At 41.9% G+C, this 23951-nt stretch overlaps 1 protein-coding gene and 1 long non-coding RNA gene across 6 annotated transcripts in view; one reads left to right on the plus strand and one right to left on the minus strand.

Moving 5' to 3' along the window:
• The window catches only part of CSMD1 (CUB and Sushi multiple domains 1), a 2044057-nt gene that overhangs the window by 672152 nt on the left and 1347954 nt on the right, over positions 1 to 23951 (minus strand). The gene's annotated exons all lie outside the window — the stretch shown is intronic.
• Positions 1960 to 22563, plus strand: LOC147581427 (uncharacterized). Its single transcript, XR_015249663.1, has 4 exons — positions 1960 to 2147; positions 8827 to 8881; positions 19689 to 19759; positions 20909 to 22563. It is a non-coding gene; the product is annotated as an uncharacterized LOC147581427 (long non-coding RNA).

A 23951-nucleotide genomic window follows, 5' to 3' on the forward strand; every position in this document is an offset into this window, starting at 1 on the left:
CTTCAGGGTTCGTGAGTTCAAGCCCCGTGACAGGATCTGCGCTGTCAGCACAGAGCCTGCTTCGGATCCTCTGTCTCCCTCCCTCTCACTCTCTGTCTCTCAAAAATAAATACACACTGAAGTCTTCTTATCTAGAATGAAATATTTCTAAGGACAGAGATCGTGCAATTTTAACTTTGTAGAAGTTAACAGAAAAGAGTCTGATGCATCCATAAGATTTTCATAAAGTTCATACAGTTTAAAGAATCTAAACATCAAACTGAAGGACTCCAAACCATAACTCAAGAAATCATCTGAGAATCTTAAGGTCTTTCTGACAGTTCTTGCCCCAAATGACTGATCAATAATTATCTTACCCATTTTACATGTTGTAGCATGTGTCAACATTTAGGATATGCCCTTATGTTCTGCTTACCACATCTCAGAAAGAGTATGAAAAAAATCAGTGGTATGTTTACACTAGAGTATGAGAGGCAAATGTTAAATGTTGAGAAAGTTTGCAAGATGATGGATTGTTAAACATAGCCCTTGACTGGTTAAATTATATCAACTTAAAATTAAATCCATTACATTAAAACAGATGTAGATCTCATAAATTCCTAATTACTGTACTGTATTTGGCCTTTATATGAACCCTTGAGGCTAGTATTTGTCTGGTGGAAATACCACAATAGGGACTTGTACTTCATTTGGCTACCCAGTGACATCAGGTTGACAGCTAGAAACTGGCCAACGTGGAAATGTCTGACCAGGCAGACTGGAGAAGGTTATAAATCAGGCTCTGCCCCTCACATAACTGATTGGTAAACATTTACCAGCACATCACTGAATATAAAAGACTTACAAGAAAGCCCCCACTCCACTTTCTGGGACCAATCCATGGGCTTCATTATTACAGAGCTTTCTCTAAACTCTCCACCCCAAAGCGAGTCCATGATATCTTTTCCCTGTTTATTCTTATGCCTCCTTGTAATTCTAACAAACACACATCATGTTTTTATTTACTTATTTATTTAATGTTTAGTTTTCTTTCCCTCTAGAGTGTGAGCTTTAACAGTATACTATTTTGTAGACTTTCAGTAAGTATTTACTGAATTCACAGTAAATGCATCAATTAATTAGCATAGAGAAGGAAGAGATTAAAGAAAATTCTTGCACTATTAGACAAACAGGCTTTTGACTCTTGCCTGGAAAGCCTCAGATAGAGAGAAGATAACCATTCAGTCACACAGGTCATGTGTATCTGAGCCAGAATAAACATTCCTACGTGCATTTCCACTGAATGCCTTTCTCCATGCCAAGTCTGTATCCTCTATAATCCAGCCTAACAGGTGCATTGAAAATGAGGCAGGGGCTGAACAAGGGAGACACAATTTCATGATTGAGTAGAAGACAATTACTCAGCAAGAATATGGAATGAAAGCATTTGAAGAAGTAGCATCATCTCTCCTTATTCTCCAGGCGCAACTTGGCTCCTGCCTCATGACAAGCAGGCACTTGTTTAACAACCGACCCAACTGCAACGTTCACAAACATTTTACAGGAAAAGCATTCACATCTTCGATATTTCACAAAGAGCCTGCCCTCTCAGTATGCACATACTTGATTCAGAAGTTAATTTTAACTTGAATAACTGAGCTCTCTCGACCTAGGGGGCACAGCCAACTTATACATAAAGCATTTATGGTGTGAGTTATTTTTAACTTACACCCAATCAGCCAGTCTGCTGCATAATAGGAGTATTGGATTTTAGTCTGCAAGGAAATTGGAGCTATTCTCCTGAGAATAAAGGCACAAACATGGGCAGGAGCCATGGGTGTGGCCCATGCTGTCATCAGGGAGTCTTCACGCTGCCATTGTGTCATATTGCCTGGCATTCATAATGAAGATTCTGACACAATATACGACCCTGAAGTATCTTTAAGTCTTCAATAATGTCAAGTCAGATTGTAATATGGTTGGCTTCATTCTGCTAGTTATGTGTAACCCATGTTAATTTATTGCAAGCTGATAATTCAGCAAAAATGCCACATTCTCTGAATGTGGATATAGATACCATTCTTTGAATAGGATGTAAAATATCCTATATTATGCAGTAGGTTAAGAGATTGACACCAGCTGAGGAGAAGCTATCATTTTCTAAGCAGGTCTGTATGAAATCAGAGATTTTTAAATAGAAGATGCTGTCATGGCTGTTACCATAATGATATTATAAACAGCAAAAAATAAAGATTAGTGTTAAATATACCCGGCAGTGTGCGTGATCCACAGGCTAATGTAATACTATTACTAATTAAATGCTTACTATGTGTCCGGCACTAGGCTAAGTATTGTCAAAACAGTGTCTCGCTTAATGCCACAGTAACTGCAGATATTCAGTAGTGTGGTTCCCACTTCACGGATAAGGAAACAGAGTGGAGAAGATTCACCGGTGCTGGGCATACAGCCAGCAGGGAAGGAGGCAGGGACGGAGCCCCAGTCCTGCTGGCTCAGCAGCCCTGGCCGTCCTTGATGGTGTTACTCTTCTGAAACTGAAAGGTAAACAAGGTTCCCAAAGAGGCGGAACTGATTCCAAAACAAGGGTGAAGTTCCCAGGACACCTCACAGGCCAGGAGAGTGGGAAAGGACTGTTGTAGGGCCAATCGACAGGGAGCCCGTTTTTACAACCTCAAAGAGAGCGAAGGCATGCACTGCTTGACCTCTCAAGGCTGTGCAGGCAGGAAACGGAAACAGGCCAGAATCCTAAGTGTTAAGAAAGTCTACACAGAAGGTTCTCGACGCCCGGGGGGATGCAGGCGTGCCGAAGACGCCCGTCTTTCTGTAACTTGGGAGATACCTTCTGCCGCGAACCGCCTCGTGGAAGACACACCGCCGCCTCTCCTCGCGGCCTGCCCGGGGTCTGTCCCAGCGCGGTGTTCTCCACGGGCTTCTGCAGCGGGCTCCCTTCTCCCCCCTCCCCCAAGCAAGGCACAAGGACGGACCGCTGCCTCCGGCCACCACAGGACCCATGGCACAGCCTCGACCTAGCCTGGGTCTGGCTCCCTCACTCCTCGGGGAAATGACACCATTTGACACGTCTTTGCAGGCTATACACCCTACCCTTGCCTGTATCCCCCAGAGGTACTCGATAAAGGTCGAGTTCGGGCGCTATTTTCTTTGGTTTCTCTGCTCAAATGGAGACTTGGGCGGAAAGACCACGAAGCCAAGAGGAGGTGGTGCCATGGCCTCAACGTCTGTACGTCCACAAATTGACATGTCGAAGCCCTAAGCTCCAGCGTGATTTGGAGGTGCAGCAGGGTTGGATGAGGTCACGAGGATGCGGCCCGTATTGGGATTAGTGTCCCCACAAGAAGACGGACAGGCCACAGCCCTCTCACCTCACTGCCTGGGGAGACGGTGACAAGGCTGCCACCGAAGTCAAGAAGAGAGACAGCCCTTGCCAGGAACTGAATCTGCCAGCACCTTGATGTAGGATTTCCCTGCCGGCAGAACAGTAAGAAATGAACGCCTGTTGCTTAAGCCACCAGTTGATGGTGCTTTATTAAAGCGGCCCAAGCTGTCTAAGACAGCAGTGTTTTCGCATGTGGCTGGTCTAACGCGACCTTTCGTTACGTGAGCCTGTTCTCTCTCAGTGACCCGTCGCTGGAAGTTAAGTCACGGACCGTTATTCCCTCAGGCCCACTGCCTGCCAACTTCCCTAAATAGACAGGGTAATCATCTACCCCCACTCTGACTTCAGCATTTTATCACTGGTGACAAATATAGACATAAGGAATATTCATTTGATTAGCACCTGTATCTCTTAATATATTTATATATTCTGATATAGCTTGAGAAACCAGGAAGTAAATTAGGTTTGAGCTCTAAAAAAAAGTTTGTCTGGATGATTTTGAATACTTGTTTTCACACATTCACGATGACACATTTCATTTTCCCTTCTGCCTTAGCTACACCTGAAATAACTCATTTATTTCCTTCTGCTAGATTTTATAGTGTTTTCCTCCTTTATCTACACTGCATTATGTACTGAAATAAACAGCAGCTGCAGAGTCAGAGGATGATGTTTTGATCCTTGGCCCGAAGCACTTACCAGCTATGTTACCCTGGGGCAAGTCAGTTAACTTAATGTTCTTTCCTGAAGGGTTAGGTCTGTGAGGCAGGTTTGTTGTTAGAATAGATAAAAACCAATGCTCTACCCAACACGCTTGGCACATCCTAGGCACTCAATATATGCTAACGTTAGCCATACAGAAGTTATTTCATTTTATATTACATCAAATTTCATAAAGTGTTTGCAAAACTTTTCTCTCAGAAGCCCATGGATTTAAATATATACTAATGGGACAAACACCCCCCCATCCCCCCAAATAACTCACATCGTGCACTATGTAGGGAATCTGCTTCCTGAGGAGGTTGGGTCAGGTCACGAGTCATGGGATTAGGTACCTATACTTGGGGATGGTATATTAATCAAAATCAATATCCTAAAGGTGAGAATACATTTCCATCAACCGTGAGATAACCAAAATGGGTACATAAATGCCATACAAATAAACATAAGAAAATCACTCTTTAAAAGTATAAGATTAATGGTGTGCATCTAATATTCCTGCCCCAGAAAAGTTATCTTTTAAGCTAATTATTCATGTAATAAAGAGACTTAGTAATCATCTAGGGCTTTTTTCGAGGGATTCTTGCAAAGATACACAATTATGTACCCCCCCCCCCCCCCCCCCGACACACACACCCTGCCCAAGACCAGTGTAAAACAAATAAAAACTGTCAAGGATCCTATAATAGGAGGTGGAGGGCAGAGGCCAGTGCACCCATCTGAGCTCCAGCCAAGACCCAGGAGAAGGAAGTTCAGGCACTGCCCCAGCGTCACCATGGCGACCAGGCTCAGGAAGTAGCAGCGGATGCTTTGGAGATGCCCCTGACTAAAGCAAGCTGGAGACTGTTGGGCCACCTCTGCTTAGAAACATCTTCCCAAGCGGAACCTCCTGCTGTTTACACAAAAGGGATTCTATCACCTGGGGGTCTGGGGGCCAGGCCGGGGAACATCCACCTGTGTGTTGTGGAAGTCTGTCCTAATAAAAACAGCACTGATCTTTGTCAAACTGAAATGTGAACCTCTATTCATATAATATATGCATATTTCTTAAACTAGCGGATCATGCAAAACTCAGTATTTCCATTAAATTCTCTAACTCAGAACAACCTTGCTTATCCAATCCCTTATTATTTTAAAACTTTTTAACTACATTTATTTATTTTTGAGAGAGAAAGAGCACAAGTGGGGGAGAGGCAGAGAAAGAGGGAGACCCAGAATCCGAAGCAGGCTCCAGGCTCCCAGCTGTCAGCACAGAGCCCAACGCGGGGGGGGGGGGGGGGGGGGGGGGGGGGGGGGCTCAAACTCATGAACCGTGAGATCGTGACCTGAGCTGAAGCAGGATGCTTAATGCACTGAGCCACCCAGGTGCTCCTCCAATCCCTTATTTTTATGCCATCATCAAATGGCATCTCCCCAAACAACTCTCTATGGGACCAAAAAAGAGGGGAATGGATTGGAGAGACAGGAAAGTTGGATCAATACATCAAATAAAACTCTCCACTGGGTGTGTACCTCTTTGTGAAGCACTTTGTGACCATTTGACGCTGGTGACCCAGGGGACGAACCTGTGTCCCTGGTGAGGAAGGACCAGCGCAGACAGACCTCTTTCATTTTGTCTCACAACTAATCTTCCACAAAATCACCAATAAGCTCTTTCTTCTGGGCACCGTGTCATCACGGCTTCCCTGCTAAAGCAATTACACACAATGGTGTGAAACTATCTGCCTAAGGGGAATTCAGAATTATAACCCCACCATTCCTGGAGCAGCGCCACATGCGCTCTCAGCACTCTCCCACACTGGGGGCACTTCGGCGCCGTGGTGAGGGATTAGTTTTAGTGGGAAAAAAATGAAATAGCTTTAAAGCACTTTTCTGAGTATCATTTTTGTGCCTGGTCTTTCTTCTACTGAAAACATTTCCATATTCTTTCAATTTAATTCCTATAATTATTTTGTGGAGTTATCATCCCTTTTCCATGTGAAGGAGTTGAGACAAAGCAGTTCAACGATTTGCCAGAGTCCTTGCAACTAGTGGTTTAGATTCAAACCTGGGTCTTCAGATTTCAAATTCACAGCTCCCCAGTAAAACCGTATCGGCTTTGTTTTACCTCGTTATCAAAATATTTGGCCAGAATTTTTAAGACATAAGGGATATTCATGAATTTTAGGCTAGTAGTCTTGGTTCTATTTAATGTTATTATTTATTTAAAATGTGTCTCAGAATATTAAGTTTTAGAAAATTTGGGATGATGTGAAGTTCTTGGTTGATGTGGAGGAAAAGCATGACCTAAACTCATGAGAACATGTTTGAATTAACAGATTAACACCAAATGGATAAAGTTTTCTCTATTTTAATTTAATGATGGCTTGTTCTAAATATGGAAAATCAGCAACTTCAAGTATTTTTTTCATCTGAATTATTCTTTGGTACTTAACATTCCTATTTATATGCAGATTTGGGGATTTGTCTTTGCTTGCCAATGATGCGCACACATTTTATCTTCTTTACGTGCCATCCAAGTCAGACTGCACTCTCCTATCCCTGCACCTTGTTCTCCTGGGAACCCAACTTGGGATAATAATACAGAAGGTAAAATCGTCATCACATTACTGCAGCTAGGCAGAGTCACCCTTATTCTGAACGCCACAGATAATATTCCAAATACTGTAGTATTTCCATCAAAGCAGTTATTATATTCACCATTTCTATGTACGTTATGCAGTTCTAAATTTTCTATTTGAATTTGTAGCATAACATGGCCACATTTTACCCCTTAAGCTGTCTCTGGAATAAAGTGCAGCAATAAGTTCATTTTGGAACCAACATTTCAAGATTCAGACAAGCTCCACTTAGAACGGTCAACATATGGTTGACCTCCATACTGTTTTATGGAGGTTCCTCAAGACAATTAAGAACACAACCATATGATTAGACAATCCCATTCTGAGTATACATCCAAGGGAAACGGCACCGCTATCTAAAGGGATATCTGTACTCCGATGGTCGCTGCAGTCCTACTTACAAAAGCCAAGAAACAGAAACAACCCGCGTGTCCATCAATGGACACGTGGACAAAGAAGCTGGGGTTTATATTTACAGTGGAATATCACTCAGCCATGAGTAAGAAGGAGATCCTACCATTTGCAACAACATGGACGGACCTCAAGGCCATTATGCTTGAGTGAAACCAGTCAGACAGAGAAAGAAAACCACGGTACAGTTTCACTTATACAGGGAAACTAAAACAGCTTAACTCATAGAACAGAGCGGAATGATGATCACCAGGGAAAAGGGGTGGGGGAAACAGTCCCAGAAAGACTGGGTCAGAAGGTGCAAACGTTCAGCTATAAGATGAACAGGTTCTGGGAAGCTAATGTGTGAAATGGATAGTTAACAGTACTGGATTATATTCTTGAAAATTGCTAAGAAAATAGATCTTAAATGTTCTCACCATTCTCCCCCACAAAAAAAAAAGTAATTATGTGAGGTGACGAAGGCATTAACTATAACCTTATTATAGTAATTATTTCACAATATATACATGTATCAACATAATTTAAGCCTACTTCTTGAAGTAAAAAATAAGAGATATATTGACTATATATCAATTTGCTGGTTTCATTATAGAAAAATAATGGTGGACTTTGGGAATCACTATTTTGATTCTACGGTTTTGGAGTAAAACATTGATATAATCAGATCCTGACTTGGAAAAGTGAATCCATTAATCTTTTTTTTTTTTTCTTTTTTCCCAAAAGAATGGCTACAAAATAAAGTTGCCTTAGGGCTAACTTCATGCACTATGTTTAATTTAAGGACTCGGCAGCGTAATTGTTTTTTTGACTGTAGAAATTCCTTAGAACTGTTCTACATATCATCAAATCATAACGTGATGCTAAGCTTGGGCTGTCTGTAAAATCAGAGTATGGCTCATCCATCGAGTTCTTGGCATCATAGATAACGTCAGCAGTCTGGGTACACGCTGAGAAGGTGCCGTTGAAAGATCTGTCGTTCACAGGCAGCAGCGTGACCTCAGGGAAGGACCTCAAGGCATCTAAGCTTGTTTTCACTTTTGCAAAATAGAGAAGTGAAACCACATAAATCAGAGGATCAGCTTCTGGCTTCCCTCCTTCCATGCAGTGATCTAGCCAGACATTCCTGACATTTGTCTAGCCATGTCTAGCCATGACATTCCTCATTTAAACATACGAGGCCATGAAGGATACAGTGAAATGGGGGCGGGGGGTAACGAGTGATGCTAAAGCACGTTACAGAATCCAACATAAAATACCCAGTCCGCATCCAATAAATACAGGATCCTACACAAATGTAAATCCATGACCATAAATGTGACATAATCCTGCTTCTCTCCTTGAATCACCTCTGGTGCAGTGTAGGGGACCTTACATCCAGGAAAGGTCCCAATTTAGAGCTGGTGTTATGGACAGCACCGGTTTGGACAAGAAAGTATGCGGTTACCCCACGTATGAGAGGAGAAAGAAAACAGTCACCTGTTCATAGACTGGATAAGACCATCTATATCTTTATCATTTCAGTGTAGGGCGAACAGGGAAGCCATACCTAAAAGGAAATCCACTCTATTTCTAATTTAAGGCCATGAAGCTGACCTTTAAGAGTATGAAAGTACAGTCGTTATTGAGAAATCTATACGAAAAATAACTCTTCTCAGTTTTATTTTCTCCATTTTCTTGCAGATCTTCTCAGTGGAAATGCTATTTTTCTTCTACTTTGAATAAACCGGTCTCTGAGGTGAGTCCAGCCAGTACACAGCACCGTTTATAGTTTGCTCTGAAAGCTACAGGCCAGTGACTGCCTGTGCCCTGTTTCCCTAATTAATGGCTGACGGTCATTGGAAACAAGCAGCTCTCTTGAAGACACCGGGACCCTGAGTTATGGCAAAGTTCTACGTGTAAAAATAATTAATCTTTGCTCCACTAAAATCTCTCAAGAGAGGAAAAGACAGTGTGGGCGTCGTGTCCATAACTGTCCTCCACGGTCAGGACTGAGTGTCCCTCACCAAGGTGCTGAGCAAACAGCTTTCAGCAATTCCCCACCTTCTCTCTCTTCTTTCTCTTCCACCTGTTTTCTTTCATTATCTGAATTTAAAGACTTCTCCCTTCTAAATATGAAAAAATTTAGGACCAAATTTTAGTGATTTCTTTACTCAGTGCTGCTGCTGCTTCTTGCTTACAAAGATGTTCAGTGCGTTCAGGCCATTGAACACTGAGTTTGTTTGAACTGTTTTGAAGTATTTCAATACCTTGTATTTAAATACAACTAAAGTACATAAGAGTGCTGGACACAAACTGGCCAGAATAAATTTGTGTTGCATGAATGGTGAATGGACACAATAACACATTTTTATCCAAAATTACAAATACTGCCTCTCTTATTTTGAAATGGAATATAACAAAATATAAAGCACCAATTTTAAATGTGGTAAGTCTCAAAAAAATCTTTTATAAATGCCAGTAGGAAGTTTAGTCATCTAGTGATCCTTACGAAAAGGGGATAATGTACTTTGTAGAGTGCTTGGCACACAGATATTAGACCTTGCATCTTGCTAAATGAATTTGGAGCCTGGTTCCTTCACATAAAAGGCAATAATAATTACTGTTCAGAAGGATAATAAAAACTATTTTTTCTAATATGTGTAAAACTTTCTTACATGTGCCTAATAAATATTAGTAATCATCTATAATTATCATATACAAAGTGAGAGATGTTGGGGAAAAAAGACCCCAGGGCAGGGGGTACCTGGGTGGCTCAGTTGGCTGAGTGTCCAACTTCAGCTCAGGTCATGATCTCACGGTTGTGAGTTCAAACTCTGTATCAGGCTCTCTCTACTCTTAGTACAAAGCCCACTTCAGATCCTCTGTCCCCTTCTCTCTCTGCTCCCCTCCTCCCTCTCTCTTTCTCTCTCTCTCAAAAAAATAAAAATAAATAAACATTTAGCCCTTTATTTTTTTTAAGTTTATTTATTTTGAGAGAGAGTGCACACATGCACAGGAGCCTAGGAGGGGCAGAGAGAGACAGGGAGAGAGAGAATCCCAAGCAGGCTCTACACCACCAACACAGAGCCCCCATGTAGGGTTCGAACTCACAAACTGTGACATCATGGTCTGAGACGAAGTCAGACACTTAACTGACTGAGCCACCCAGGTGCCCCTGAAAAAAATAAACGTTTTTTTAAAAGCCCACTTGGGGGGCGCCTGGGTGGCGCAGTCGGTTAAGCGTCCGACTTCAGCCAGGTCACGATCTCGCGCTCCGTGAGTTCGAGCCCCGCGTCGGGCTCTGGGCTGATGGCTCAGAGCCTGGAGCCTGTTTCTGATTCTGTGTCTCCCTCTCTCTCTGCCCCTCCCCCGTTCATGCTCTGTCTCTCTCTGTCCCAAAAATAAATAAACGTTGAAAAAAAAATTAAAAAAAAAAAAAAAAAAAGCCCACTTGGAAAAAAACGTATAAATTCTAGACTGTTCAGTGAATTGAAATTTAGTGTCACTCCTACAAGATGTCCCTAGGTCCAGACTTCTCAATTTAAGGAACAAACTTATATTTTAAGCATTCTGGGTGAAACTGTAGCATGGTACAGATTCTGACATGCTATAAAAATGGAGATTACTATAAAGCTATAGTAATCAAGACAGCTCCATACTGGCCAAACTGACAGATAAAATGGAACAGAACAGAGAGCCCCAAGACAGACCCACAAATATAGTCAACTGATTTCTGTTTGACAAAGGAGCAGAGGCAATTCAATGCAGAAAAGACAGACCTTTCAGCAGACGGTGCTCAACAGCTAGACGTACACACGGAAAACACTGAATCTAAACACAGATCCCACATCCTTTGCAAAAATTAACTCAACATGGATTACAGACCTAAATGTAATATGCAAAAGTATACAATACCCAGAAGGCAACAGGAGAAAATCTAAGAGACCTTGCATCTTGCAATGACTTTTTAAATGCAACAATATTGGTATGGTCTATTAAAAAAGTTGAGAAGGGGGGCGCCTGGGTGGCGCAGTCGGTTAAGCGTCCGACTTCAGCCAGGTCACGATCTCGCGGTCCGGGAGTTCGAGCCCCGCGTCAGGCTCTGGGCTGATGGCTCAGAGCCTGGAGCCTGTTTCCGATTCTGTGTCTCCCTCTCTCTCTGCCCCTCCCCCGTTCATGCTCTGTCTCTCTCTGTCCCAAAAATAAATAAATGTTGAAAAAAAATTTAAAAAAAAAAATAAAAAAGTTGAGAAGGTGGACTTTATAAAAGTTAAAAACTTCTGCCCTGTGACACGTTAAAAGAATTAGAAGGCGAGCCACAGATGGGAGGATAATATTTGCAAAATATATATCTGATGAAGAACTTTTATTCAAAATATACAAAGACTCTTAAAACTCAACAATAAGAAAACAGACAAACCAATTAAAATGAGCAAAAACCCTGGACTGGCATCTCACCAAAGATACACAGGTGGGCAAACAAGCATAGGAAAAGACACTCCAAGAAAATGTCAATTAAACAACGAGATACTATTATGTGCCCATTACAACGAGCAACATGCAGAATGCCCATAACACCTAATACTAATGAGGATGTACAGTAACAAGAACTCTCGTTCACTGTTGGGAATGCAAAATGGCGCAGCCATTGTGGAAGACATTTGGGCGGTATCTTACAAAACCAAGCATATTCTAAGATCCAGCAACCACACTCCTCAGTATTTACCCAAAGGAGTTGAAAACATGTCCACACAAAAACCTGCATGTGGATTTTAGCAGCAACTTTATTCATAACTGCTAAAACTTGGAAGGAAAGAAGACGTCCTTCAAAAGATGATGGATAAACTGTAGTCATTTCAGACAAGAGAATATTATTCAGCACTAAAAACAAATGAGCCATCAAGCCATGAAAAGACAGGAGCAAAACTTGCATGTTACCAAGTGAAATGAGACAATTTGAAAAGGCTACATACTGTATGATTTCAACTATATGACATTCTGGAAAAGGTAAAAATATAACGAGTAAAAGGACCAGTGTTTTTCAGGGGTTAGTGGGGAGAGGAGGGATAAACAAGTGGAGAACAGGAGTTTTTATGGCAATGAAACTATTCTGTATGAACTATAGTGGTGGCTACTTGACAGTGTCATTATTCAGATATACAGCATACACAACACCAAGAGTAAACCGTACTGTCAACTATGGACTTGGAGGAGGGCGCCTGGTGGCTCAGTCGGTTGGGTATCCGACTTCGGTTCAGGTCATGATCTCACAGTCTGTGAGTTCAAGCCCCATGTCGGGCTCTGTGCTGATAGCTCACAGCCTGGAGCCTGCTTCAGATTCTGTGTCTCCCTCCCTCTCTCTCAGCCCCTCCCCTGCTCATGCTCTGTCTCTATCTCAAAAATAAATTAAAAAAAAAAAAAAAAACAAAAAACTATGGACTTGGGTTGATAATGAGATGCCATGTTGATTTGTAAGTTATAACAAAAGTACCGCTCCAGAGAGGGCTAGTAATGATGGAAGAGGTTGCATGTGTGTTTGGGGGTAGGTGGGGGTGCGGTGACATGGGAACTCTCTGTACTTTTCCACACAAACTTTCCTAAAACTTTCCTTAAATAACTATTTATTAATTACAAAATGACAACCAAGGAAAACAACACCAAAGAAAAAGTAAACAAATATAGAGATTAGCAATGCAGATGTAAACAGAAATGCATGTCAGCTCATAAGAGAATCCTCACTAATACTGTTTATTTATTTCAATTAGCTCGTTTCTAAATAGCATAACTAAACTTGAAGTTAGCTCCCAAACTGAGTTTTAAAAACATAATGTGAAGGGGATTTTTATTCAAGTTGTTCTAAAACTGCTTATTGGTCCAAAAGCAAAATAAAAAGAGACAGGAACAAAATAAACAAACAAAAGGCTAGGGGTATAATCCTTGTGATACTGAAAATATCAACCATGTGAAACAGTCTCTGAACTAAAGCCCTCCTTTAAAAATTTGTGAAGGGTACTGGAAAAACTAAGAAGAAGAGCACAGATGTAGGAGAGAAAAAGAGATTAAAATTCCTAAGCAGGCGATGCACAGTAATCAGATACAGAGTGTAGACATTTGAGATCCTGATTTATACAAACCACAGATTAAAGATAATTGGGGGGGGGGGGGGGGGCGCCTGGGTGGCTCAGTTGGTTAAGCGTCCGACTTCAGCTCAGGTCACGATCTCACAGTCTGTGGGTTGGAGCCCCGCGTCGGGCTCTGTGCTGACAGCTCAGAGCCTGGAGCCTGCTTCAGATTCTGTGTCTCCCTCTCTCTTTGCCCCTCCCCCGCTCATGCTCTGTCTGTGTCTCTCTCTCTGTCTCTGTCTCTCTGTCTCTCTCTCTCTCTCAAAAATAAATAAATATTTTAAAAAATTTAAAAAGATAAATTGGGACAACTCTGAATAAACATATTAAGAAATTAATAAATTCAATTTTGTTTGGTGTTTTAAAAGTGTACTATCCTCATGCTTTATATAAAAGGTATGCCAGACTGTCTATGTATCTACCTATCTACACACTTCTATATGTTAACTATTTACAAATAAAATAATGTGATGTCTGGTATTTGCTTTAAGATACCTGGAGGGGGGAGGGGGGCTGTGAGAAGGTGAACAGATAAAATACAAATGACGGAATGCAGAACACAGCAGTTCTCTTTACAGCTCTCTCCACTCTTCTGTATATTTACAATTATCCACAGTAAATAGGTTAGTGTTAAGTAATCCAATGAGTGAAATACTGTCAATTTAAAAAGTGTTATCTCACCTTAATTGTGGACCATACACTATGTGTTAATATCATATGGTGCATTTTAAGGCCATCTTAGTAAAAATGTGACTAATATAACCATTCCTAACCCACCCATACAATGAGAAAATAACAATCAAACAACTCCACACTCCGGTTTAAACTGTAGGATCTGTGCTCCGACATGGTTTTGGGGCACATGTAATGAGTTTCTGGGAGCTGTAGACCTTCCCTCCCCCTTCCATACCTCTTTACTCCTTCACGATTATCCTTAAGTCAATCACAGATTTTTTTTTTTGATTTTTTTTTTAACGTTTACTCATTTTTTGAGAGACAGAGAGCACGAGTGGGGGAGGGGCAGACAGAGAGGGAGACACAATCCAAACTGTCAGCACACAGCCTGACGCGGGGCTCGAACCCATACACTGTGAGATCATGACCTGAGCTGAAGTCAGACACTTAACCAACTAAGCCGCCCGGGCGCCCCAGCCAATCACAGAATGTTTTAACTTCAGTGCCAGAGAGGTAAAACTAGCCAAAGAGTAAGACCCCCCAAAATGATCTAGTTAACTCTTGCATTGCCCTTCCCACATATTACACTAGCTTATGCCATTTGAAATGCCAGCATCTCCTTCGGATAAAACATTTAGGGAAAAAGTGTATGGCAAGACATTAGAAGTAGTTATAGATTGTTTCTTCCAGATGGCCAAGCATTGCGCCCTCACTTTATACCATTTCACTTTTCTTCTCAGAAAGAAGCCATTTCCCACTGAGTATCTCCCTCACATCCAGTGGAGGATAGTTCATCCCAGAGGGCCAGTGACATGAAGTGTCTCTGGCACAGTCACTACCCACTCACTGCAGGAACAATAATTCCTCATCAATCAGCTAAAAAAAAGAAAAGAAATCCCGGGATCTCTAAAAGAGATTATTTGCTCCAGCATTCTACACAGATAAAATTAAATAAGGTTGCAAATAATCAAAATGAGCAATTAAATAATAAGGATGCTATGATATATCAACGCCAAGTACTAATATACTATACATAACATTTTAGTGTAGTGGGAAGGAGGGTAAGTGGAGTTCTTGGATTAGGAAACACACACTAATGTAAACTTAAAACACAAACCTCAAATTTGCTAGGCTTGGATGAAACATTCAAGAACACCTTTCTACAGCCTGTGGACAGACTGTTACAGTGGTGATTAGGGGTTTTCCACTAGGGACCCCGCACAGTGACTGTCTGAATCAGGTCAGGGATGCCTTCCGAACAGGCTGTCAGTAACCACACTCCCAAACTAACCAACATTTGCAAGCTTTGAGATTAGCCAGATTTGATTCAAGGTCATCCCTGTGATAACATCACTGCTCATCTCAACATGGATTTTATTTGCCTACTTTCTGTTGAGAGGTGAGTGGAGCTGTGTGAAAGCGAACTGGGAATTAACAGCCAGAAGCTCATCTCACCTGGGCCACGGCTTACGCTGAGGGACCTTTACCATGCTTTCTTATTACATGATGCAGTTCAATTTCAAAAAAATAAGTAAAATAGCCCTATTTTTATTTTGCAAACTACGTATTTTGAGGCCATTAAGTAGGTGATTTACTCACATACAAAAATTTTTAAAAATAAATATCACATCCCTTTTAAAAAAGGGGGGAGGGGGCACCTGGGTGGCTCAGTCAGTTAAGCATCTGACTCTTGATTTCTTTTGCCCCAGGTCACGATTTCATGGTTGGTGAGTTCAAGCCCCCTGTCAGGCTCTGTGCTGACAGCATGGATCCTGCTTGGGATTCTCTCTCTCTCCCTTTCTGTGCTCCTCCCCCTCTTGTGTGCACAGGTTTTCTCTCTCTCTCTCTCTCTAATATATAAACTTAAATAAAAAACTTAAAAAAACTAAATAAATATCACATCCAAATAAAACAGAAGTCAGACACATTATGTGTGTGTGTATGTGTGTGTGTGCCCGTGGGGGGGTGTGCATGGGGAGGGTGCCGAGGGCTGAGGCTCAGTATCTTGATACCTCTGTGACTTCTCTTCTGGATCACACATGGGAACATCACTTATCACATTTGTTTCAATAGAGAGAAGGTTAGGAACTTATGGTGTGTAGCTTATAATTTCCCAGGACATTTCAAAATTGGTATTTCAAAGTAAAATGTTCGTGATCTACTCGGATGAAGTTGAGAGTAGAAACACTTCTATTTGGTAAGTACGATCAGTGCCCACAGTGTGGTTTCTGTCCTAAGAAACACAAATAGAATCTACAGGTATGGTCACCAAGTGCCCACTGTGTCAGGCACCGGGCTAAGTGTTTTATATGAAGAGTGATAAATGGTCAAAATGGTCTAACAAGGCAAGTACTATCATCACTATTTCAGAAATGAAGAAATTAGCTCAACTTTATCTTATTTGTAATAATTCCTCTTGGTTTAAGAAATATACGAGGCAGTTTTGTGATAAAACAACAAATGACAGGACAGAGTATGTAACTTGAACACTGCTGCGAAGAATCTGAATGTGTAACTTGCGTGGCTTCAGGACCCAGCACGTTCCCCTTGAAGGTGCGTTCTGAGGTCACCTTTCATTCATCCCTCCTCCGCTTCTCTGGCGTGGCCGTGGCCACCCAGGCCCTGAGCTGGGTGCTGGGACCCAGGCGCACTCACTAACAAGTGGATCGCTACCTGTGGATGGCCAGGTTCCATCCGGATCAGACCTCACACCGACTTCGCAATTCATTCCGTTAAGAGTCTCTTAGACATCTGGCGGCTCCTGCTGTAGCTACTTACTGCTGTGAACATTGCACTAAGTTGTTTCTTCTCACTTCCGATTTTTACACCCTTCACGTCTCAGTGCCCTGGGGAACACCCCTTCACACCCTGCCCATGCTGTCTGCCTTGCACCGGTGGGATTTCTGTGATCTCTGCCACTTCCAGGCCACCATGTCCCCAAAGAAAGGGGCTCAGGTAAAATGCTCTTTATGGACTTGTCAGCTCCAACGTACCGCATCTGACCCAGAGCCACCTGACATTTACACTTGAATAAACATTTCAGAGAACGAACTCTCCCGAGGAAAACCTGGAAAGTCTGACTCATGGCCCATATGCCTCCCCCAGTAGGATATTTTGAGGCCTGCAGACCTGAATGTGCATCACAAAAATACTGCTGCGGGATAGAGAGGTGCTCCTTCGGAAACTTGAAGACTCTCATGTGCTTTGGCCTTTATTTCTTAAAGATATGTGATCCCATGTGCCATGTGAGCATTTGAATTTGCCTTCTTTAAAACACCAAAGCTGATATTAATGCTGATCTAATGTAAAGAAGGTTTACAATATTAAAATTCTTCTCTGGGGTCAAGTATCCACTTATTGTACACAGAGACCATGGCAGATAGATGACAGAGAGCTAGGTATCAGTAGATACACATCGTAACCTAGTCCAGTCCACATACTGTGCTGAGTAAACTCGCCCGGTCGATAAATCAGTACTATTGACCAAACGTTTATTCCACGACAGGCATCACACATTCTGGGCAGACAAGCGAGCATAAGCTAAGGCCTCTTATCAAGGAGCTTCTATTCTAGGAGAAACAAAAACACAAATGGAAAATTATCTCTCATTACTGACAGATTCTAGACAAGTGATAAGACAGGGTAAAGAGGAGGACCGTTTTTCTTACATCTGTGAGGTGGGCTAACTTAGCTACAGTGTTGAGTGAGAGAGTGGTGGAGGACAGGATGCTATTGTCAGCTGGATGAGCAGGCAGCTACACGAAGATCCATTCATTCACTCGCTCATCCAATGTACATCCCCTGAGTCTCCACCACGTCTCCGGTACTATCCTAGCGGGAGCGTTAACATTAAAATGCATCAAAATGTATGTATGTGTACAAACATAGCATACACATATATATATATAGATATATATACACATACACATAACATACATACGTATGTATAATTACTAAATAATGACCAGAGGTAAAAAACTAAAACTGGAAGGGGACTGGAGGCAGAGGGAGAAAGTGTGTGTGTGTGTGTGTGTGTGTGTGTGTGCGCGCGCGCACGCACATGCACCAGTGCACGTGGGGGCTCAGAGACCTGGATGAACGTGAGCACAGAGAAGGTACAAACGTTCACGACCAAGAAGGGGCCCAGACCCAGGGCGGAGGTGGGGGCTCTGCCGCCTCAGGCGGTGATGCTGCCACTGCTCCCAGACAGGCTGTGTGAGGCTGGGCGGGGGCGCGGAGGGCTCCCAGTGGAACACCCAGGGAGCGGGTGCGTGTGCAGGGCACATGTCGGGAACACAGCGGCACGCGTGTGTCTGGGGTTGAAGCGGAGGTCCAGACAGAGCCTGCAATCACGGAGTCGGCGGCAGAGATGGAAGAAAGGCCCCACGGGGTGGATGTCGCCCCTGGCCGCCCCTGAGGAATGACACACGGGAAGAGCAGGCTGTGGGTCGAACAGGCTCGTGCCAAGTGCCGGGTGCGCTACAAGTTCAACACAAGTCGAGGCGCGGCAGAGGGGGAAGACAAACAAATGCGTTTGGAATGCAGGGAGCACAGCACAGACCCTAGGACCAGGTCTCAGAGCCTCTGCAGGCTACACGCAAAGTGCCGATCTCTCTGCGCCCGAGGGAACTGGTAGCCCTGAGCAGCACGCTACCTGGCCATCTTGGGGGGGTGTAGAGAGGGGCAGAGAAGACGCTGTGTCACGTCAGTTTTCCAGGATGATCTGGAACTTATTCAAAGAAGAGAAAGGGAAGTTTGGAGAGCAGAGGGGGCCAAGGCAGAAAGGATACTCATAACAGACTAATCAGCACGGAAAAAGGCACGTGGCCTTGTCTGGGAATGTGCATGCGTGTGCGTGTGTGTGTGCGTGCGGGTGTACAGGTGTGATTGTTGCCAAGGTGGAGACAATGATATTGGAGAAGCAGAGAGGGCCTTTAGGACACTGTCAGAAAAAAAAAAAACAGCTGTCTTATAGATGCAACAAACCTTTGAAGACTTTCAAATACAAGCAAGATCTTAATTATAGTGCAGGACTAGCAACTTAATGTCCTTTATCAAAAACACTTAATGCCCAAAAACAAATGCTGAGTAACAAAAAATAAAAAAGGGTTGCTCAAATTGTCTGGTATACTCAGCCTCATTTTAACAAAGCACATTCCACCTAAGCCTTTTAATACAGTGAGGTTAATATAAAAACCATGAAAAACACAAGTCTGGCTTTATATTATTCTAATTAGAGCTTACAGATACAGAGGATAACACTAGTAGCATGTCTGTTTATTTGGTTTTGTTACCAGATTAAAAAATATATATTATTTTGAAAGATGATAATCCTGGAGAAAAATGTTTGTATACTTTACAAGAACATCCAAAATAGAGACTTTAGTTTGTTTGTTTGTTTCATTTACAAAACAAATGAAAACCAGAAATGAAGTTATTCGTTCAACTAAAGCAAGTGTTAGCAAGCCACTGTGATGTAAAAAGCAGGCAATGAAAAACTAAAATTGGGTCAAAATCTGCCATAAATAATTTTTGTGTGACTGAACATAAGGAAAATGGCCCTTTGGTGGTGGGTGGGATAGATGGCATCTACACCCTATTCTGAGCACATGCAACATGGCCGGCTGCAGGTGGATTACAGCCCAATCAGCAAACGCTTCATTTTCCAATAGGATTCTTTTTTCATTTCACAGAAATAACAACTGTAATCATTACAGTTACCTAATGCATTTGATATTCTTCTAACTCTATTCTACCTCTTTGCAGATGAGTCAGTCCTTCTGAGAAGTACGCAGAGCTGTAACTAACACTCTTCCCAATGTCAGAAATCTACAAAGGTTTGTGGAACATTTATGCATGCATTTGCACAAGAAAAAAAGCTGCAAAGATTTTCTTGGGGCTGGGGGTGTATGGAAAATTTCTTACGTGCTAATTACCAAACTTGAATGTTGACTTGAAGCTGAGGTTTTCCCAGGTACATAATGAAAGTATCTTGTTTGGATGTCACATGGTTTATTCAGTTTTATATGCCTTTCAGTTTGACAGATGAAACTATAAAATAGGTGATTTAAATAAGCAAACTGAATTCCCTGCAACCATTCTAATAATAATTGCAGCACACAATGCTTACAAAATATGGTTCTTTCTGTCTGCAAAACACTTTACTAATTACCCAGTTTGTTAATCTTAGCTTATCTCCTTGATTTGCCATGTATTTTCACATATGTATCTTAAAACACAACTTATTTTCCTTCTCTGGCATAAACTTCCACTTAGCACATCTCTCCATATGCTGCTTCTTTATAAAAATAATGTAAATGCACTGAATTCTAGGGATATGATCAAGTAAGCATTACATCAAAAAATATAATAATTTGCTGCGATTAAATTACCTGATTTACTTCAATTACTGTGATGATTACTTGGGATGGATTTGTAACAAAAGAAAATTGGTGAACACTTCTGAAGTCAATATATCATCCCTGCATTTCTTTGATGACTTATAGTAAGGCTATTCCATTTTGCAGGCAAGACAGCAGAGTAAGGGGAAAAAATTGTCCATTTCAAACCTAAGTATATACGGTCAACCTAGAAGTAAAAGATAGGACATTTTGAAAAAAAAAATCAGTAAGAATTTGTAAAATATATTTTACTCTTTATTATTTGAAGTAAGCTTTATTTCCATAACTTAAATTCCCTTATTTTAAGATTATTATAATTCCTTTGAATCCCCATGAAAATATCCAATCAATTGTGGGATTATGAATGAGGACATTTTATCAGTTTCTTGGCCTTCTATGTATAGGTCATTTAAGCTGCAGGATTTACTACTGCAAGCAGCCTGAAAGACCCAACAGGTCATGGTGTTCTGGGGATGGGGCCTCACACCTTTTCTATTCAGGGCAGCCACCTGCCCGCTATTCTTGTCCATGCTACGTGTGTCTGCAGAAACCAGAAGTTACTTTATTTATTTATTTTTTTGACAGAAATCTATCAGCTAAAACTTAGAGAAGGAGAGGGACAGAGACAGAGACTGGTTCTACAAAAGGCCCTTTGAAGACAGAAAAATAAGAAAACATTTGGGAGAAAATATTTGCAAACTGCATTTTTAACGAAGGATGAGCATCTCAAATATATAAGAAACCCTCAAAACTCAACAAGAAAAACAAACAACCAACCAAAACAATCCAAACAGAAAGTGGGTGAACTATGTGGGCTAACATGTCACTGGAGAAGGTGCCCAGATGGCAGATGAGCACGCGAAGTGATCTCCAACATCATCGGCCACTAAGGAAATGCAAATTAAGACCATAATGAGATATCACTGCCTACTTCTCAGAATGGCCAATTCTGTTGTTGTTATTGTTGTTGTTAGTCCTAACACCGAGTGCTGCTGAGGCCGCTGGGAAATGGATTCACACATGCACTGCTTGTGAGGGTGTAAAACGATACAGGTGCTCCGGAAATAGGTCTGGCAATTTCTCATAAATCAATATATGCAAATATCATATGCATACAGGTCATGTATGACCCAGCAATTACATTTCTTGGCATTTATCCAAGAGAAATAAAAACCCGTGTTCATGCAAAAGCCATTCTTAGCATCTTGTTCCTAAAAGCCCCAAATCAGAAAGACACCCAACATCCTTCAACGAGACAAAGGAGGAACAACCCAGGGTACAGGGAAGACATGGGACACCACATGGCAAGAAAAGGAGCAAACTTTACATACAAACACTTGGGTGGATGGCAAGGAAGTTGTGCTAGCGGCACATGCCGGTCACAAATGGTTACACACTTCATGGCTCCATGAACAAGATACCCTTAAAACAGCAAAGTGACAGGTGGAGAATAGATGTGTGCTGTTCACAGGGAGTTGTGTACCGTGATCACAGTTGCTCCAAGAACCCACAGACGTGATACGACTGCACGGAGCTGCGCACGCACGCGCACACACACACACACACACATGAACTGGTGAGATCGAATCAGTTCTGTGGACTGTCCCCAAGTCACTGGACCCACTGTGCTACTGCGTTCCAGACAGGTGAGATGTTACCATTCAGGACAACGGTGAAGGTACAAGCGCTCCTTGTAGACTTTGTTGCAAGTTCCTGGGAATCTATAATTATTTCAAAACAAACAGTCAAAAAGAGAGACTGGCAACAAGTAAAATGTTACAAAGGCACTGTAGGGCACATGACAGGTGTTCGAGGCTTTGGAGGATCACCTGTAATACGGGCAGGGCATGAGTTCGCTGGAGCGAATCTGAATGTGCCCATGTCTTCCCAACAGGCTTTCCCTGAATCACTGAAGAAAAGTGGGTGTTTCTACTTCACCATCAATCTAGACACATGCGGTACCTATGCTGCTTCTTGTATTTTCCATGTTACTGAACATGCTAATCGCCTTCCTTAAAATTAACATAAATTATCAGCATAATCATTGCTTGGTCAACATCAGTTCATTTATCTAAATTTCTCATTCAGCGAGGCAAAGTTACCAAGTCTGGGCAAAGTGATTTCTCCCCAAAAACTGGAAGTCCATTGTAATGTTATGATTCTGTAATGTTATACGCAAAGGATTTAATCTGAAAATATTTTCAGTTTCCTCCTGGCACCTTCAAAATGTGATTTAAATAAAATGATGGGGCTTCAGGGATGTGTATTTCTTTTTTTTTTCTGAATTCCCCTTAATGTTCTGAGTACTTGATTTTTAGCTCCAGCTCTTCTGTCTTTATGGTGAGGCTAATTAATTTAACTCACGGACTCAGTTTCCTCATGTGTAAAATGGAGGGCTTTCACTGAATTCATAAAGGAGTTACCATGATTAATCATCTTCCTCTTTAGTTTCTGATGGAAGTTACTCACTAGCAAACATTCCATCATGTAAGGTAATTTAATGCCAACAGAAAGGTGCTTCCTTCTAACTGCTGCTGGAATTATTTTAACTGTACTGACACCCAAACACCAATAATCCCACAAGGCTCCAGAGCCCTATGGTTCTTCGGGACTCCGTTCTCATCCAATTATTTTGGAAGGTTAAGTTGTTTTATAAAGTTTGATGAAAACACAAACCCAACATGTGATATGCTGGGCTTCTCAAAACACAAGTGACGGAAATGCTACGATGCATCCTGTCCTGTCAGAGCTGCAGCCATCTGCGAGCTCTCTCAAACAAAATAATGCATTCTCCAGTCGCTTTGCAAAGTGAGTTTTTTTCCCTTTAGTTAATCAATTACGCTCCATAATTGTACACTGAAATCACTGAAAAAGCATTTTATTTCCTATTAGGGTTACAGTACCATTTAACTGTCTCTGATCCAATCAGGCTGTATCTTATTTTGCATATTTTCATAGGTCCTTTCTTTTTCCCGGTTACTTAAGCAATTATGTGTGTAAGTGGTGTATTAAATAATTGATGAGCCACCTTCTTCTCCTCCTAGTTACCAGTGACACTGTTCCTACCCTGTTTCCAGACAGCACTCCCCTCTGCAGCCGGGGTTCCCACCGCACTTTGAAAGATATTTTAGTTCCTGCAGTGACAAAGGCCTATGTAGAAACTGCAAGCATAATTTACTTACCTGATTTATGAAGCAATTCATGAAATCTAGCATATTCATGCTACGTGGGGATTCGTGCTACATTTGTTAAGAAAACAAGGATCTTTCACAATTGCAAAACTCCCTCTTACCACGTTTTATGATAGAACACAGTAGATTGGGGCAATTATCCCTCGTGTTTTATTAAACCTTTATACAACTGTTAGAGGTTAATGGGGCTATTATTTTTCCTACTGTCAAAATCCGCTTCGAAGCAAGACCTAGAGCACTTAGTGCCGGAAACCCAGCACAGAGAAAGCAGGCATGGCTTTTTCTGTAGTGGGATTACAAATCACCATAGTCTGCAACCATTCAGACAAATCACCCATTAATAATAGAGCACGAAGGTCCCCTAAAAACAAAGCCGGATGATGGGCAGGATGGCTGGCCATTTAATGATACGTGTAGTGACTCTAACGACAGTATTG

Source organism: Puma concolor, chromosome B1 (assembly GCF_028749965.1).
Source record: "Puma concolor isolate L17-30 chromosome B1, mPumCon1.1.hap2, whole genome shotgun sequence".
In the NCBI taxonomy this organism is placed as follows: Eukaryota; Metazoa; Chordata; class Mammalia; order Carnivora; family Felidae; genus Puma; species Puma concolor.